This window comes from Excalfactoria chinensis, chromosome 1 (assembly GCF_039878825.1).
Source record: "Excalfactoria chinensis isolate bCotChi1 chromosome 1, bCotChi1.hap2, whole genome shotgun sequence".
NCBI classification, from domain to species: Eukaryota; Metazoa; Chordata; class Aves; order Galliformes; family Phasianidae; genus Excalfactoria; species Excalfactoria chinensis.
Window position 1 is genome coordinate 172859143 of NC_092825.1, and position 16526 is coordinate 172875668.

At 38.1% G+C, this 16526-nt stretch overlaps 1 long non-coding RNA gene across 1 annotated transcript in view; it reads right to left on the minus strand.

Annotated features, from left to right (window-relative positions):
- Nucleotides 1-16526, minus strand: part of LOC140262132 (uncharacterized) — an 85870-nt gene that overhangs the window by 19157 nt on the left and 50187 nt on the right. Inside the window, exon 2 of the long non-coding RNA XR_011905815.1 lies at nt 13854-13925. This is a non-coding gene — a long non-coding RNA (uncharacterized lncRNA). The remainder of the gene's footprint in view (nt 1-13853; nt 13926-16526) is intronic.

Here is a 16526-nt window from a genome sequence, read left to right on the forward strand (position 1 = left end):
AATTTGCAAACATTTAGGTAAGGATGTTAATAAACTTTAGATATGCAAATAACCCTGTTGAGGGCAATAAAACTAGTCAGAGGTGAAATGACAACAGTTGTAAGTGCAGTGAAGGTGCAGAAGTTGAGCAGCTGAGCTTTAAGCATCCAGGGAGCTCCCTAAGATCTGCCACATATTGGTAGCCAGAGTGCATAAGTGTCCAGCTGGGCACTGGATGCAGATACTTTTGTGAACATTACAGCTACTTTTGTGCTACAGTTCTAGCTCTTCAGAATCTTTCTCTAGGAGATTTTACTTCTGGCTGGACAGAATGCAGAAATTTTTTTTGCAGAATCACACTTGTCATTTCCATCTATGCTACTTGCAATGCACACATTTCAAAATAACATCTAACATCATTTCCAGTGTGTTTGTTTTAAGGACAGACAGTGAAAACCAAATAAGCTGTTCAATAAACTCAGTCGGTATCAGGGAGAAGGGGAAACTTCAGTTTGTCATCTTAGAATCATAGAATCACTAAGATTAGAAAAGAACCTCTTAAGCCCACCTAGTCCAACCCCAACAGACTTCCACCATGACCACTCACCACGTTCCTCAGTGCCACATTTCCACAGTTGTTTAGTACCTCAAGGGTCAGTGACTACCACTACCTCCTTTTTCAGCCTATGCCAATGCCTCAGTACTCTTCTAGAGAAGAAATCTTCATTCTTAATGTAATTCTTAAAGAAAACAAGGGAAACAGCATGGCTACCCAAGATACTGCAATCAGTCAAAAGTTCATCATTCACATTAAGTAGAAAATCCTTTTCTTTCCAAGGTTTATTACCACTGTCCTGCAATCAGTAAGAAAATCATCGTAGCGTTCTGATGAAATAGAGGATATCTTTTTAAATTTGCTTTATTATTATTATTATTTATTTTATTTTTTTACTGTGGTGGTCCCATTTTAGGCTTCATCTGGCTTAGTGGAATTCACAAAATTCTCTTCATTCCTACTGCAGAAAACTGTTCACACAGCTCATGTTCACATTTTCCTTTCTGATTTGCTCATATGTGGTTGAAAGCACCACCTTCTGGCCAGTTCACACTGACATTTAAGCAGCAAGCAGCTGAAACTGCACATATGCTTTTACTTAGCATATATCACAGAGAACATGCCCTTTTGTTGTTGTTGCTGTTGTTGTTGTGAGAGTGATAGCTTAATACATGCAGTTGCTGTAGAAAAATTAATATTAAATAAGTCCATTCAACTATATAAGATCTGATTTTTTTCTGTAATAATAAAATTCATTATTTAAAGTTCTGGGGGAAAAATAATAATAAAATAAAATAAAGTGAGTAAAAACTGTCAGTGAATATCTTGGAAGATTTTCACCTTCCCATTTTGTCTCCAGGTATTTTGTATACAATGGCCCATCCCACAGAGTATGAATACATTTTTTTTATTATTTTCTTTTTTTTTAATATATGCAGGCATCTTTCTTTGAAATTATTAAGATTAGTCTCATGTCTAAAACATATGCAGGTGTGATTGGAACTGGTAGCTGACATTAAATTTGCAGCATCTGCAATTGCAGTTGTTGTGTATCCTGCTACATTTCCTATAACTATCATAAAATCTGAGAAGGGACTAACAATTTAAGACCTGTCACAGTATTATTAAGGGGTTATTTAGCAGAAACATGTGGTGGAGATTAAGGAAATCGTTTTGCACTGCTCTGTGACTCATTCAGCTTCAGCCAATTGTTCTCCCTTTATTGCCTTTTTCGTGTTTGATCTCTCTGTGGACCCAATCAAATCCTCTCACTTATGTTTCTGTAAAAGAAGATGGATCACATCTCTTCACTCATTTCCAAGGGAAAAAATAAATTAAAAACTATCTTCTAACTTAGGTCCAACAAATGTATCTTTTTGATTTCTAATTTATTAAGTAGGCATACTTTTAAATGCTGGGATATCAATTAGCTGAAAAAGGCTGATTATTTATTCACTCAAAACTATGCTTGTTTATCCCATGCTTTTTATGTCATTTATCTCATATTTGTCTCACAAAATTAGATAATACATACACAGATATCCTAGATTTGCAAGATATTTTGTAGTAAGTCTTCAAAAGTGGCATTCCTGGCACAAGTAGCATGAACTCTGCAGCTTCTATTTTAAACATTTGGAGAAATAATTCAGATACTGATCTTCACAACATAACATCTCAGTGGTTTTAAAAGGACCAGACTTCCATCTATTTGTTTGAAAATGCACAAGCTGACACGGAATGAAGTACTACTACAGAAACTGGGATTTTTAATGGTCCTTTTTTAGACTGCAGGCATTTGGAGAGTTTTGTGCAGCTCTTCCCACTTCATGTTCCAACTTGCTTGTTTTCTAAAGGTAAGCTCAGAATGATGAAAATCAGACCAGCAACTCGAGAGCATTAATGAGGCACAAGACATATCCAATAATTTTTTGTAACCAACCTTGTTAAAGCAAGACAGAACTTTCTGGGAGCTGTGCAATTATACCTCCTTGCCACAGAACACCCCATGCTTTGTTATGCTTTTCTGTTTGCAGCTGCACCGCCCATTTAAGTCCATCAGGTGATATTGGCACTTGGTTCAGTTTAAAGTAATATCATAAACTTTCTACCAGAGTTGGAGAGCTGCAAATTGTGTCATACCCAGGGTAGAACCAAGGGAGGCCACTATGGAGGCCATTCTGCTTAATTAAAGAGGTCCAGATTAAGGCAAAGCAGCAAGTGAAACTTGAATCAGGATGAACTGGAAGTGAGTAGGAGTACACAATACAGGATGCATTTCATTTGTGTCTGCTGAGGAATGTGAGCAGTCCTGCCTGGTGTTATGATCTCAGAGAGATGCAAGTACAGCTTATGGCCACGGGGGTTATGATTCCTCGTCAAGTATATAGCTCAGACCCAGCCACCTATTTCCTCTAAATTTGCTCCTCTGCCATTTGTAATGATTGACCAAGCTCTACAATATACTGTCAAGTGTACAGAACAGATGGCCCATCATTTCTTCCACTTTCTCTACAATTTAATATCCCCTTTGCCTTCTGAAGTACTGCACTTCTCTGCTATAATCATAATGCCCAGTACTGAAAACACTAAACAAAAGCAGCTCAGCCAGTCACTGATATCTATCCCAGTGATTTCTCATGAGAAACACGGAGTGCTCATCTCCCAGAAACACCGAGCTTTCCTATAAAAGCATGTTACAGAAACAGGCCCTGGAGAGTTATCATGCAATACATCTTCCTAAAGTAGTGATTAATTCACAGTAATTTACAATGAGTTATTTGAGTATATCTTTCACAATGGTGTGATAAAAGCTTAGCTTCATGTTGATTTTTGGATGGCATTGTGTCACATAGTGCCTGGTTTTGATTTATACTTTTTGTTCTTTTGTTTTCAGGATAAAGAAATGTACAGCTGTGATGAGACATTTGACTGTGTGCTTTATCCTTCCAGAAATTAATGGAAGACACGTTCCTGGCACAATAGCACCAAATTCTGTGCATGTTTCTTTTGCTCCCTTTGAGGTGCTAAGAAGACTCACTTTCATTTCAAGATTTTCCTCCAGCAAAGTAATTTATGTAAGTCAAATGATTTTTAATTTTCACAAGAGAAATTTATAAAACCCAGCACAGCTCAGTTTTTGCTACAGCTGCCGCCTCCTTCGTTATTTATATGACAATACGATACAGGAAAGCAGGAATAGAAAACCGTGCTGACAGAAAATGAAGATAGCATAAACAATACAGATTACAGCAGTAAAAGAAAAGCCTGATACAAACAACCAAAAGTGGAATCAAGAAAAGAGAAAACTATGAAATATCAGATTGTTGAGAATGAGATCAGCATCACAGTTGCTGTTGGGAAGCAGAAAATACCAGTGTGATTTAGTGCTGGTTTCCTTCTCCTGCTCTGTTACCTGCCTCTAATGTTTCGACTGTGGTTTCTCTGGGATCGGGAAAGTTCTTACTTACTCATTGAAGCTACATTTAGCCCACACAAACCCTGACTTTGCAGAAGCTCCTAAGCACTGCAGAAATCAAATTAACCACTAAATAAATTTTTAAAAATCCACAAAATATTTCAGACATATTAATCTTTCTTCCTCAGAGGAAGAGAGAATGAGACATGCAATATATGAAACCACAATGACACTTAACTGGAAAGCACACAATGTAGAAAGAAAATCTACTTAGGGTCTATCTTGTTCTGTTACTTACTCTTCTTAAGAAAGAAGAACATAGCCAAGTTCTTCTTGCTTAGAAGCAGAGATAATTTAGGCACTTAAAGTACCAAATATTTTAATACTTTAAGCTATTCCGAAGTACAAATTTTGAATGGCTTACCCTGCTACACCCTTGAGCAACCTCATCTGCAAAAATGCTGAGCAACTGCCTAATGTGAAAACCAGCTCCCTTATGAATGTGCACACCTCATAACTGTTACAACCACAAATCTAGCTGCTTGTTGACATTTTTGAATGAAGGGCATGTGGACTTGTCCCTGTTGGGGCAAGCAGACATAGGCATTCACTTGCTCCATGTTTTCAAAGGTATTCACGTATATTTGCAGTCCACACTTCTTAACAGGGGGCTTTGAAGAGAGGTAGCTGTGATGACTGGAAACCTTGGAAGTTAAGGCTTAAAAGAAATCATGGCTACAGTCAACTTCCTGTGGAAGCATGCTAATTCGGATAAAAAAAGAAAGCAATGTCAGGTTACAGACTTCTAGCTGGCACATATTGACCTCTTGTATAACCAGTGCTTGTTCACTCTGACACTTCTTTGTGTGTTAAAGGCTGGGATACAAAAATGTGTGTCCTCTGCCTTGTTCATTAGCCTAATTTTGCCAAAGGAGTGAGAAAGTTTGGGGTTCTGTTGGTCATATCAGTCTGGAAGTAACTCAAGCCCTATTGCTCCTTCTCCTCAACCTGGTACAAAGTTGTGAAGGTTGTATTATGTCCTACATTATGTTATATTATGTGGAGCAATACTTGATTACAGGCTCTATTCCAATTTAAAGAGCTACCAGAGAATGAGGACTCTGTAGCAGGTTATGTGGTGACAGGACAAGGGGAAATGGCTTGAAAGTAAAAGAGGGGAGATTTAGACTGGATGCAAGGAAAAAGGGTTTTACTGTAAGGGTGGTGAGGAACTAGAATATGTTGTCTAGAGATGTGGTGGATGCCCCATCCCTGGAAACATTCAAGATCAGGCTGAACAGGCTCTGAGCACCTGATCTATCTGTGGGTGTCCCTGTTTATTGCAGTTGGACTAGATGACATTTAAGGGTCCCTTCAAAGTCAAATGATTCAGTGATTCTAAGGTCTACTGCTACAGGTCTCAGTTAATAAACTACATTAGCTACTCATATCCACATTTTTGCCCCCTCAGACTTCTCTTCATTAGCAGACAGAATGCAATCCCTTTCTGAGTGGATAACAATGTTTGGAGTAAAGAGTAAAAGCAACGATTCCATCTATTACAAATGTCAGTCTTTAGGATGGTACCACAGCAGAACTGGGGTTTTAAAACAACTTTTTAGCAAAAATGTTGTGGCAAAAAAGTTACTGAAAGTTGAATGAAATTATACTGATTATTATCAGAATGTTTAAAGTTGATGAGTTTAATCACCTGAACAATTATTTTGATGTAATCTCTCTCTGTTTTGGGACAGAAACCTGTGCCAGATGGGGGAAAAACAACATTTTTTTTCCCCCATTTTAGCTCTAGAGTTAGGAGCTGTTTGGGCATTAGTAATACCTTAGTCAAGGGAGTGCAGTGTCAGTTCCTATTTGTATCTCAAAACTTTAGGGAAATGGATACTTAACCAAAAAGGTGTTGAGGGAAAACATAGGAGAGGACTTCACAGAAAGAATGAAAAGAGGAAGAAAAGAAAAAGCAGACTGGTGACCAAGGAAAATGGGAGATGGTTGAGATGGTCCTGTCCCTGCACTAGTCATGAATTTAAAAATAAATAACCTTTGTACTCAGGACCAACTTTAGCGTAAGCACTATAGCAACTACCTTTTCTTGCCAGTTATTTTCTCCTGCTCGGAGCTAATCAGGTATCAGGCAATCAGAAGAGAGAAAAGAGAAAGGAACATAAAAGCAGACCAGCTTGTGGGTTCACCCTCCCCCAGTGCAAGTGACAAAGGAATGAAGGAAATAGCTTGCACCTGCTTTCTTCACTTATTTTCCTTGGCTTAACTTAGGCTTCTTATAACTGGCAATTAAATTTGGTTCTCCCGAGTATACAGGAGAGACAGAGGAGAGGCTGTGCCTGCAGCATTCAGGCAGGAGCTGTGTGCACTGCAGGCAGCACCAGAAGCAGACTCAGTCACTCTGTTCCTTGTGATTCCAAGTACAGGCAGAGACAACAAGATGCTGAAGGGTCTTGGGTGCCCCTGAGGACACGAGCCTTGTGCAAAAGTGCATTCAGATAGCAAGGTGAGCATTGTATTACTACTGCTTATAAGAAGCTGTAGGCTTTTGTTATCTAAACAACACAAATCTCAGGACTTGCCAGACGTTGTCTTTCCCTGCCTCAAGCTTCCTACTTGCATTTCTACCTGTAAAATCAATGGTCCAATGATCATATGATGGTTATTTCCATTTTACCATTTATTTTAGCTTCCTGCAACAGTGCAACACAATTATTAGCATTATGTACAGATCTGTAAATAATAGACAGAAATAACAAATGATTATTCAGCACAGAATGGGCTATGTGTGACTTTTGAATAAAACACAGCGGAGATTATTTATAATGTGATAGCAGAGGGCACAAAAGTACAGGCATGGGATGTTTTCAGTAGTGGCCCCACTTCCAAATATGGGAAGGTAATTGATTCCTGATCTTTGCTTTCCCTGTTCTCAGTCTACCTGCTAATTTACAGGCTTCAGTGAAATTTTAACATGTACCTATTATGACAATGTCATTACAGACATTACTGCCAAATGTCAGAGTATGTGCTTTTATAAATACTTTATCAAAAAGTGTTTCACATATGTATTCAGGTCATTAAATATGGAAAATAATGTTTGTTTCCTTACTAACGGCTTACATCTAAGTAGGTAACTAATCTAGCAAGTTGCTGAATATGATACACTTAATGATATCAGTGTCATTAAAGCCCGAGTAATACGTAGAGAAAGGAGAACAAGTGAGTTCAAGTTAAAATCTTCATCTACTGCTTAGAGATTGTACACAGTAGCAAATAAATAATTCCAGATTTGCAGCGTTAATAAGTAAATATACCCACATTGGCAGATCAGCTGTAAATGAAAAGCAGCAGCCAGCTTTTTCTACTTTTCCTAAAGAAAGAATTATTATTTTGTCAAATCAAACAAGATCTCATTAATAAAATAAGGATTTTGCTCAAAAGACTCTTCATCATTAAACTGTAAGTCAGATGAGAGAGACCACATTGAGGAAAGGCTGATAAAAATAACTTTAGAAGATGAGTCTTTGCTGCCAGTCAAATTCTCCATCAATTATACATTACATGTGAAAGACCTTGCTGGCTGTAGCCTCCTCTTGCATTAGCCAAATCTTAAAACCAAGCACAGGGAGAATCTTTTCATTAAAGAACAATCCGGATCACACTGAGTCTTTTATTATCTTACAGAGAAGGTGCTGCCATGGTACTGCTAAGATAAAAAGGATACAAAAGCAGGTCAATCTCATTGTGTAGAATTCCTTTATACAAGGTGATGCAATCTGACTTCTGTATCAATACATTCCCTTTTGCTTTTATACAAGATACTGCAGCAGTGCTATGCCTCCATAGAAACAATGCATAGCACAAGCAACAAAAACTCCAAGCCAGTTTCTAAAAAAGAACTGTACAGTAACATCTTCATGGAGGTGGAGGGGCAGTATGGGCAAAAATATACCAATTTCTGCTTTCTTCTTTTATGAAAAATCATTGACTCCCATTTCACATGCAAAATTGAACAAATAGACTTCCTTTTATTATAATGAAAAACAAAGCAAAACAAAACAAAGGAATGTGGTTTCACCAAAGAAAATCCTGAGTAACAGGAATACATATGACAATGCTCTAAATTTACCTGTCAATCACTGTGATCAGAATCAGGTTTTTCAAATTCCCCAATTCAGAAATATTACACTATAATCTATCTGGAAAAAAGTATAAAAAGAAATGTGGAGCATTAAAGTAGATAAATTGCAGGCAGCAACTCTGCACTAGATATAATTAGATGAGACAGTATGTTGGCAGAAAGGAAAAAAAGGAATAGTTCCAAAAGAGAGAACTTACATCAATGGTTCTGCTCACAACACATCAATTAATCTATCAATCAATATTTTATGGACAGATCTGTCTTATTACTCAGTCAGCCTGTATTTTCATATGCCTTCAGCTCATCAAAAACACCAGTTCACTTCTGCACTCCCACCACACTGTTTCTACTTGTATATAAAATAAACTGCCAACTTGGGTCATATTTAATGAATTGATTGGAGACAAGGACTGAAATATACTTTCCCACATCCTATAGGGGCATATCACATCTGGTGGATTGCAGAATCCATCACTTTTCATCCTTCTCATCGGTTTAAGGAATATGTAATTGTTAAAATAAAGCAGTGCAGCTCCCATATAGACTCACAAGTTTTTCTCTCAGAAGCTGTCACTCAAATCTGTGGCCCAAACTGGGCCTCAAGGCAACTGAAATACTGTCTCCCCCTGCTTGAAAGACAGAGTTGTGTTCTTGAATTCTGGCACACACAAAGTGTGTGCATGTGTACAAGTTCTCTGTGTTCCTGGTATAATAAAGATCCAGAAAATAATTTAGTTACTCTTACTCAGTGGATTGATGTTAATTCAGAAGCATAAGGGTTTCCCATCTGGTCAATAAAAGTACTTGAGAAGACTTCCAGGTCTTCCATAGGTCCTGCTTCTAACCAGGCAGCCCTGAAGAAGAGTCCCCAGATACCACTGGACTTCCCATATGGCTCGATGGCAGTGTCACTCTTCATTCCAGTTAATGGAGCCAAGATAAAGATTTGCATGTCAGACTCCTGATGTCTACTGTACAATCAGTCCAGTAACCCTATGAGAAAAAAATGACTGAGAAACGACTCTATGAGAAGCTTTGACTCTTTGATTCTCAAAATGCAGAGTAGACGAAGATCCAGAAGCTGCTACTTCAGTTCTCCAGTATTCATAGAGTCATAGAATCACAGAATAATAGAATGTCTTTGGTTGGAAGGGACCCTAAAGATCACCTAGCCTCAACCCTCTGCTGTAGGTTGGTTACCACTCATCAGATCATGATGCTCGGGGGCTCCAGTCAACCTAGATTTGAGCACCTCCAGAAATGAATCATCCACAACCTCTCTGGGATACCAGTGCCAGTGCCTCACCACCCTCTCACTGATAGTCATTCAAATGATTTGGGATAAACTGAAGCACTTTTGTTGACTGAGTCTTTGGAAACATCCTGAAATTAATTTGTTTCCCTTACAGGCAGGGAAACAGAACGGTAAACTTTCAAGTCATGAAGAATACAGTGGTAGTGTTGCTGAATAAACCATGGTTGAAGAAAACGGAACAAAATGTAATATGATATTTTAGCAAAGAAGTAAAAACAAGATGCTTCAGTAACATAGTAAATGCCAGAAAATTCTCCCACAAAAACTGCAGGCTTCTCAGATGATCTGTGGTCTGCTAATTCCTTAAATGCATTCTAGAAGAGGGATCGTAATTCTAAATTGATATTGCAACAAAGTGTTTGTATAGGACCCTTACCACAAGCCTGATAATAAAGTCTGTAAACATCAGCTGCTAAGGGGTTTAATTTGCAATTTTGTTATCTGCTGAAGGCAGAGTAAAAAAATATATATGAAGAGACAAAACAGAAGGTTTCAGGAACCCCTGACAAACACATCAGTCTGTCACTGGTTTGTAATTCATTTAATTTTACATTGGTTTTGTGGTGCACCTGCTGCTATCTGCTAAACATTTATTAAAATCATAACTCTTCCACTTTTTTTTTTTCTTCCATACAAATGAAGATAAATTAAGCAGTCATATGATATTATATATATATATAATATCATATATATATATATACGTTTCCAGGGAAATTTTGAATTTAGAGACAACTTTTGGAGTCCCTACCTCTGTTGATGTCAATTTTGCAGAGATTTAATTCAGTATATGAACTATGAATAGAAAATTACTAATTCACAAAATGAATGTAAGAGTCACCATGTCCCATAATGTACAGCACATGTTACACTTGTCACATAAATTTACATCAATTATGAAAAGCCATGAAGCTTGGGTCAACCTGAGGGTGTGCTTACAGCATTTTCTTGTAGATGTATCAGGATACATCTGAAGGCCAATTTGCCGCTGATCAAACCAATGAACTTTTCACTGGGACTAAATTTGGTCCCAGATGTTTCTATAAAGAAGAAATATTTATGTCAAATGCTTCTGTTTTCAGTGCTAGAAGGAGGAATTCTAACATAGTAGCCACTGATTAGAGAGATCTCCTCAAATCTAAGGAGTTGCAATGCTTTTACTCTAGTTACATCTCTGCATCTTCAACAACTAAAAATATCATTTCTTAAACTGCTTTGTAGAACTTTGTGAGCCCACCTTTATTTATGTCCCACAAAGTTAATGATCCAGTTTGAATGGTTTCCAAGTTTTTCCCATGTGAAATGAATCCAAACTCAAATTTTCATGTGCTTGTAGAAGTATCCCAGTTTTTTAGTCTCCTGTATTTCATCTTAAACCCAAGTACAGAAAGATAGGCAGAGCAATCATGCAAAGATGACGGCTAGATTTTTCCTTGAAACCATGCCGTCACATCAGAAGTCTAAGATTCATATGGATATAATTCTTCTTCCCTTTCTAAGGAGTATCTGTTCTGTCACCTCTCAACATATTACTCTTTGTAAAAGCGGAATTAATATATTTTCCAAATCTTAATGGAAACTTGCTAGCATGATCATCTGAGATGGTATGCCTCCTTATATTTTCTTTGGCTCCAGCACATTCATATAGGTGACTACTTGTCTTTGTCATTAGAATAGAAATCTTCAGACAGACTGTATATAAATGAGTCCTACCCCAAAATTAATTCAGCTGACTTTTCTTTTCTTGTTTCTCTCCTTAATATCTTTTTTTTTTCTCTCTCATTTCTTCATAATCTCTTCTCCTTTTATTTGTTTTAAAACACCACTATTTCTTTTTAGAAACCTATAGCATTGTAAATACCTTCTCTGTCATACACTATTTGACTGCCATTTTAATTTATGTTGGTGATGGAAGACTGAAATGTAAATTTGTCATTAGGATAAGGGGTCTGACTGTGGTAGTTTCTTCATGCTGTATACATCATGAAGCAGTTTTTGGCCAATTATCCGAATACTCTTTAAAATATTCCATCAGAACAGAAGAGCTTTTTAATTCAACCTCAATCATAGATGTTCCTGGTTTCAAATACACATACAGAGACAAAGTGTAGTATAAACAGCCTTCCATCATTGTGTATTATCTTTAAGTGATATATTGTGATATTATCTTTAAGTTTGGTTACCAAACTGAGTGAGATAATTTCATAAGTGGCAACAAGAGCAACATCTGCTTTGTTTTACAGCACACACACAGCTTTCTGAAGAAGTCACACTAGACTTTCAAACACGAAGGTTAAAAACATGATTTATGGGGAAGAAGCAGAAAGAGAAAAGAAACTCCATGAAGTTGGATGTAGAAGCCCTCTAGCAGCTTAGGGCAGTGCCCACTGCCCTGTGCAGGCTGTTCCCTGCCCACCACCCTCCAGTGCAGCCCCTTTCCCTCACCCCCAGCTGCCCTCTCCTGACAGCTCCATGCCGTTCCCTCGGGCCCTGTCGCTGTCACACAGAGCAGAGCTCAGTGCTGCCCTCCGCTCCCTGTGAGGAGCTGCAGCTGCCATCAGGCCTCCCCTCAGCCTGCTCCACTCTGGACTGAGCACACCACGGGTCTCAGCCACCCCTCATGGATCTTTCAATCCAGACACTTCCCCAACTCTGTAGCCCTCCTTTGGATGTTCTCTAATGGTTTTATGTCCTTACACTGTGGTTCTCAAACTGCACTCCTTGCTCAAGATGACGTCACACAGTGCAGTACAGATAGGACTACCCCTTCTCTTGCCCCATAGCAGTGCTGGACCTTGTGCATCCTAGAGTGCCATTGGCCCTTTTGACTCCAGGGCATACTGCTAACTCACTTTCAACCTGCCACCAATCAGGACTCCCATATCCTTTTCTTCAGGACTGCCCTCCAGCCTCTTAGGCCCAGCCTCTACATATAACTGGGTCTGCCCCCTCCCAGGTGCAGAATCAAGCACTTGCTAATGTTAAACTAAATACAGTTGGCAATAGCCTGTCCTACCAATTTGTCAAGATTTCTCTGCAAGGCTTTGTTAGTCAATGTTGCAGTCCTTTGGCAACCTAGATATAGGTAGGCTTTCTAAAGCAACAGCTCCGAGCAACAAACTAAAAGGATTCCTCTGAATCACCTTTAAAAAATTCAATTTCCTTTCTTTGAATAAAGGCAAAACACAGGGATACTAGGTTGCTAAGGCAGGTATCCAAATGTTGATACTTTTGCTGTTCTTATTATTCTCTATGCTCTCCATTTCTTATCTGTAAAATGAGAATAACCACACTACATGGATGACAAAAGAATGTTGTAATGATAAATGCATTAAAATGGTTGCAGAAGAAAGTATCCTGTTTGTAGATAAATTACCTTGTAATACCATTACTGTTCCCTCAGATTTATTATTTTTATTTATAGATAATAACATGATGTGCCCTCAACATGTACAAGGATACTGCACTACAAATGCTTTACTGCCAAATAGCAAAAAGACAATTCTTTCTGAACAGTTCACAACTCAAGGTATGACAATAAGTAACAATGGATAGCAATAGAATGTCCCAGCTCAGCAAACCAAAGGGCAAGGCATCTTGCTTTCATGTAATAGCATATAATCTAATAACCAGGTAAGCCTCTGACCCTCAACAAAATACGTAGCTGCTTTAAAAACAAACTAATAAATAAAATTCAACCCTGTTTTGTACACTGATGGTCCTACACTAGTCACATATTATCTCAGCCATGTGAGATGAAACAACCTGATTTTATAAAGGTTCTAGGGGATACTAAGCAAACAAACAAATAGCACCAGGAACAATAAGCACACAAAATGCAACACATGATAAAGTAAGTCAAACAAGCCATAACAGTAAAGGTAGATGAAACTGGAAAGGTTAGATACAAGGACAAACCTCATTCTCAGTGCTCCACAAAACAGTACTTTCCTTTTGGAGCCTTCTGACTCACTCTGGTAGTTTCTAATCCTTGTATGTAGAGTTCAAATGCATGTTTCTGAGCTCTTCCAAGGCAATGATACAAAGCCTTGTGCAGTCCATGGGAAACTCCCTACTGACTTTAAAGCATTTCAGATCAGATGATTGTGGATGGTTTTATCTCACCTAACTTTATCCATCGAAAACTTAATACTTGTGTAATCTAGGATAGTCATCACCAAGCTTTCTATTGTAAATGAAGAGAGAATGACACCTCTGGAGATTAATGCGTCTATCACAGTCATGTATTTTTGGACAGGAAGGAAGCCCTCTGGAAATCTCTCAGTGAATGATAAAGGGAGCCTTGAAACTTGGCTAGATAGCGAAAATTATGCAACATAAATCCCTTCCTTACTTCACAGAGTCATGAAAGACAGAGTAAGAGTAGTATTCTAAAAGGAGGCTTAAACTTTAAATTTAAGCTTACCTTCAAGTATATTCAAGTACCTTATTGAAAATCCTTCCCCATGGCTTGAGAATAGATGTAGAGGCAGCAAACCTGAAATCACAGCAAGAAAAAGACAAGCTGTGAGATCCGCAACTGGTGTTAAGAGCCTTATCATTTTGAAGGAAACACATCTCATGTTCAAAACTGCAAGACTGTAGTATCATCATTCACTAAGTGTTGAATTAGATCTCTGTGCCTAGTTTACACACGTTTGCGTGGACTCTTAAGCCAGTATTTTGTACCTTAGTAGAAGAAACTTTTGAAGTTTAAGAACTCGATCTCTATTTGTAATGTTTATCTGTTATTTATGCTTGTTATTTTAGTTTATGAAGCATTTTTTGGTATAAGCTCCTCATAAGAGTTTTTTGTGAAAGCAGCAGATGAGAAATTGCATAACTAAGGCCAACCCCTATGTAAAGTTGTGAGTGAAAACAATCAGTCAAGAGAAGCCTGCAGTTTCCATGTTAGTCTCTTCCTTTTGATTCTTAGTACAGTACAACAATTTATTTCTAAAATCTGTTATGTGAAGCTGAATAATTGGTTACAAACATTTAGGAGAGCTAGATGCATGGAGGGCCTCTTTCTGTCAGTCATACAACTCTCCCTGTAAGACTCTCAAACATGGTGCTCCTGACTGCAGCAGAGATTTCCTATTTGTGAAGCTTGTTGGGTTACTAGAGAGAACTGATGCAATTCATTAGCAAATTTATAAACCAAAGTGGCAATACATATATTTAGTAAAGTTCATATTCACAGCTTTTGATGATAGATGAGAAGCTGTTCTTAAGACGTAAACAGTTTCCCAAACCCGTCTTGACAGTGAGAAAGGTAAACAAATGAGAGTACCAACTCTACTGCACTCGAATCTCATTGAATCACTTAAAACTTTTCAGAATGGTGATGGTGCAAAAGCATCATTGATCTAAGTTTTGATCTAAGAATATCTTACACAAACTTTGCAGAGCTGTAAATAATTCCCTCAGATGCAGAACAACAGGGAAAGTGTAGCTGCAACAGGTACAGGAACAACAAATCTCAGCATTTGCGATGGCATCAATCTAAGTCACAGTGATTTATCTGAATATTTTAATATCACTCATGAAGTCACAATGCTCCGTTGCCTTCTTGAGAGCTAGCAAGTAAATAAGATGGATGTCCTGCAACAGTAAGACCTGGAAAAAGTAGGCAGTCAAGGTTTGCCCCATTCATTTGTAGAGTTTATAGCACTGAATAACACAGATCATAGAAAGTGTAAATGGTCCTCCATCAGAATTTACTGACCTGGAAAGCAAAGGGTGGGAAATAAACACCCACACTGACAATAAAGCTGGGAGCAGGGGCAACCTTGTCTGCCAGTACCTGAAATATTTTACTGTGGGTCAGCACATTCTTGCTAAACAATTTATTGTCCTGTGTTGTATAATTAAATGAATTGTCAGCCAAAAGTTGTTTCTTTGCTCTAGTCTATGAGTAGATACTGTATTTTTGAAGCATCCTTCGATGGCCTATTTAAATCTCTCTGCTCAAATAAGAGTAACAGAAAGGCCTTTATTTTCCCCCTTTACAGAAGCAGGGAAACTCACTGGGGACAGCACAAGTGAAAGTCAGTAAGGAGTGCTGTGTGTTTCCCCAGAGGAAGAACACAGCTCTCTGTCATTTAGAGTGACCATCATTTTTTCCATTTTAGGCCTAGGAAGAGACATTATGCTTCCTGTAAAGCATACAAGTCCTGGAAACACCTACCTGATACTGCTCCCAATACATGGAAATAGAACCAGTGCTTTAAGAACATGCCACCCAATATGTATTTTAAAAACCTCTCTAGAAAAGACATAATCAAACTCCAGATTGCAGGAGCAGTGTGACATGCAGCAAGGTAAATGTTCAGCCAGCTCTGTGAAATGGATAATTTCTGATGCATTTGGAGAAAGTTGAGCAAATAAACAAAAGCATAATCAGTAGTGCTTTCTAGTAATACTGAAATTTCATCATGGATTTAATTTCAAGGTCATGAGAAGGTGTCTTGGTTTTCTTGGTACATAGATCTTCTTTAGAAATCCTCTATTCTTGATTAAATCTTATTTCTCCAGAAGGTTGAGGAAAGTTCTTAAGCATGGTAGTACTTTATCTCCTAGCATCCTAAAAGAGTCCTCTTATTCCAACCTCTGTTTCTAAGTACACAACCTTCTTATAAGTGTGCCCTTCTGACGACAGCACCTCCTCTGCCCACATTGCTCTTCCTTCTCCTTTGCAGTTTCTTAACTTGCTGACATATATCCTCAACATATGTTATGCCTCTCTCTTTATCAAGCATTATGGGAGGACTGAAGAAAAACCAATGTGAAAGCAGTACCGCATTCACTAATCACATGTAAAGCTGTTTCAGCACTGAAGTGCTAAGAACCAGTCTGTGAAAAATGAACTGAATGATCAAATTACATAATTTTTATTCATACCCACATAAAGATTTTGCTCAGGATTTTCAGAAAGAAGACAAAAATGGAGGTGACAAAGTAAAAACATTTGGTTTCTGGAACAAACGAAAAAAAAATCCTCAAATTCCAAAGTTTGCTAGTGTGTTGTTCACCAAGTTTTAGTTGCAGTTGTTTGTGGCATACAATCTATATTCCCTTAATGTCTGGTCAGCCAGAT